General features: G+C 46.3%; 1 non-coding gene across 1 annotated transcript; it reads right to left on the bottom strand.

The window, feature by feature from the left end:
• Window positions 1–2,723: 2,723 nt before the first annotated feature.
• TRNAS-GCU (transfer RNA serine (anticodon GCU)) lies at window positions 2,724–2,805 on the bottom strand. The gene has a single exon. It is a non-coding gene; the product is annotated as a tRNA-Ser (tRNA).
• Window positions 2,806–3,516: the final 711 nt, after the last annotated feature.

Here is a 3,516-nt window from a genome sequence, read left to right as displayed (position 1 = left end):
TCCCACCCCTCCGTTTTGTTAACCCCTGCTCTCACACCTGTTCTCGCTATCACACCTTCGGAGCTCCTGAGCCACTTCTTGCACCGCCTACAAGTGCACATGCTTTTGCTCCAAGAACCTCCCTGGATTTCGGACTTGTGTGTGATCGGAATGAATTAGAATTGGCTGAGGCATGGGATTATTGCAGACCTGTCACTTCACAGTATGTTCCTGTTACAGCCTACACTCATGTCTGCTAGTATTTTAAAGAAAACTTTAATTAGCATCTTCCTAAGAGTGTGAATAAATTGTTTTGTTGTTGTTTTAGGTTTGGTTTTGTTTTAAGGAAAAGAGTGTTTACTCACTGAGGACATGTTTCCAAACTCTTCATCCACTCTAATCCTAGTTTTCTGGTATCTCACTGTGCATCTGACTGTGAAGCTGAGTGTGGTGTTATTGGTGGGAGGAAGGTTGCTCGGTAGTGGGGGAAGACATGCCTTGGTGGCACATGCAAATGCTGAAGTATTCTTGGGCTATGCTGAAGCAATGTTTTCTGATTCTGGATGGCCAAATGTCACCCATTTACCAGCAAACTGTTCCAGGAGAGTCATTCCAGGTTAAGTAGGTCTGTGTCTGCCTCAGTTCTGTGTGGCAGCCCCTTTACCTAAAGTCTGATAGGCATGGCTTGGCCTCAGTGCCCTAAAAAGTCCTAAATAACCTTGGATCCTCTGCCTAATGGTGCTGCAGTCTGGGGACTCTGGAGCCATCTCTCCTTTATTGCAAGTACCATGTCTTTCAGGTGCTATTTGCTGTGTTGGGGTATTGAACATGTTTTCAGCCTGACTCCAGGTGAGTCAGGTGATGTTTCAGGTTGTGGTCCAAAAACCTGCTTCACAGGCAGCAAAGGGATGCCAAGGAGGTTTCGTATATGGCTGAATTCTTGCAGAATTGCTTTAAATCCTACTGAAATGAATTGCATCAACACTGTGGAAAGAACAGATTAGAAAGGGATGAGATAGTGCACCTGTTCCTATTCCTCGTGGAGAAGGAGCTGAAAAGGAAGGGCTGAAAAATCAGGCTGGGATTAGGATGGCAGCTTCTAGCGTTGGCACAGAAAAGTGATCCTCCTACCATACCATCTATTTAAAAAGACACAAAGAAGGTAAATCCACTGTTTGGAATACAGAAGGCAGGAAGAAGTAAACTAGCAGCCGGGGGGGTGGGGGGGGAAGGCTGAATTATAAAGGCCAAAGAAAAGCCTTGACCGTGAGCAAAATCGTTCAGAAGAAACAAGGTGTTTACTTGCGTAACCTATGTGGATTCCACTGGCTTTTGCATGGCAAGGAAATATACTTGAGTAAATGTGCTGGCATGAAGTATGCAGGCATGTACATCAGTTCCTTTTAGTGTCACCCATGCATGGCTTTGGTTCCACCCACCTTGTTTGAACAAACATACTTGATGGGGATGAGGCAAGGAAAATCCTGTTCTCTGCTTGTGTTTGTCCTTCCCTTTACTCCTCTCGCAGGGATACTAGAGACGCAGATGGAGCTCAAGGTGTTAGATTTTAACAGATCCGAATCAATTTGATGTGCCCTTAAAAATCCCACAGTCATTTCCAGTGGCATCCTCAGAGTTGCTAATAACCAAGCGTGTGCCCAGTCACTAGCTGCTACATGCATTGGTTTTTTTAATACTGAAAAATCGTTCTTTTCCTGTCATGTGAAGGCTTCGAATGTGGCTTTTTGGTGACACCAACATGAGAGCATCTTTGGAAGTAACAGAAGTGGCATTATCTGGAATATACACGGGAGCAGCAGGGCGGTGGAAACTGGATTGTCATCTTGTGCTTTGAAGCAAGTTGTTCCCACTGTTCCCCGGTGAGACATTTTTCACTGAATGCCACGTAAGCAGGCTGCTTGTAAGTGGTCAGAATAGAATGACTGGGAATCTGAACCCTAATTTGTTATTCCTCTGACCTCTACTTTGTTCCTTCTCTCAAGATCTCAAAGAATTGTTTGTGGGAGTGGACCACTTGAGCTCTCTAGTCTAACCTCTGGCTTAGGAGCAGGACTGTCACCGACACTACATCAGGTCAGTCATGGCTTGGTGACTGCAGTGGTTGGAGATCCTACCAGCTCTCTGTGAACTTGTTTCAGGGCTATACTGTCCTGGTGGAGAACCTTCTCCTAAAGTCCAGTCTGAACCTCATAAGCCATAATACGTGAGCATTGCCTCTATCTGCCATTACCAAGAAGAGTTCGGCCCTCTCATCATTCTTCAAATTTTGTGGGCAGGAGGTTGACTGTAGAAGGCAACACAGATTTCCCCTTTTAATGTTTTGGGGGTTCAAGAATGACTCTTCTTACTCCTCAGTGTTGCTATTGGAGGAGACTGCTGTTTCTTGTAGCCATGACTAAAATACAGTGCATTTCCCCAGTGCAGCTCTTTTGGGGAAGACCAGTGCCCATTTCCAAGCCCTGCAAGGGCAGTGGGGAACTCCATCTCCTGCAAGTCCACGGGACAGACTAGTTAGTTGAATAATTTGGAGATCAGATCACAGAATGGTTGAGGTTGAAAAGGACCTCTGGAGGTCATCTAGTCCAAACCCCCTGCTCAAGCAGGATCACCTTCAGCATGCTGCACAGGATTGTGTCCAAGGGGGTTTTGAACATCTCCAGGGATGGAGACTCCACTACCCCGCTAGGCGGCCTGCTCCAGTGCTTAGTCATCCCCAAAGGCTGCGACGAGGGTGGGATTCGAACCCACGTGTGCAGAGCACAATGGATTAGCAGTCCATCGCCTTAACCACTCGGCCACCTCGTCCTGCCCTGATCTTGCACTCTTTTTTTTTCCGTGGTTTATTCTACTGAAATCAAAGCAGATGTATAAAATTCAATAGCTATCAAGTCCTATTAAACTGAAGGTCACAGAGTCAAAAATGAGGCCTGATTGTAGTAGGCTGAGTGCTGATCAGGAAGCTCTGATACAAGTTCCTGTGCTGCAGTGAAGTCTTCTCTATTATTTTCTCCTTTTTTCTGACTTACCTGGTTTGACCTGCTGTGCATTGCTCCATCGTGGGGGAAATGGAGCAGTTAACATGTTGCTCACTCCTGCTGCGACCTCTCCAGCGCCGCACCTTTGTTGGATGACAACAACAAAAACAGCACAGAGAATTCCCAAATGGGCGAGGACCTGTTAATCCCTTAGAAGACCAACCCAATACTTCGTGGGTGGGTCTCTGCTAGCCTCAGAGTAAATTAACTTCTCCTTCCTCATCCGCAGCCCTCTCCCTTTTAGACTGCAGTAAATGCAAGTGCCTTTGTCTGGTCTTCCTCCTCATATGCAAAGGTAATGCCTCAAGGGCACAAGGGTCTTACCCTCTAAAAATCCTGTTCATTCTTCTTTCTTCTGCCTCCCCATCTAGCTGTCTAGTTGTGGGTCAGATTGTCTGCTAGTGTCCACTGAGAGTCCTCTAACCACTGCAGGAATAGCACTGGTTTATATCAGTTGACAATCTTGCTGCTGCTCCACTGA

This window comes from Rhea pennata, chromosome 6 (assembly GCF_028389875.1).
Source record: "Rhea pennata isolate bPtePen1 chromosome 6, bPtePen1.pri, whole genome shotgun sequence".
Classification (NCBI taxonomy): domain Eukaryota; kingdom Metazoa; phylum Chordata; class Aves; order Rheiformes; family Rheidae; genus Rhea; species Rhea pennata.
The sequence above is the reverse complement of the archived record's forward strand: the minus strand, read 5'-3'. Positions and strand labels throughout refer to the sequence as shown.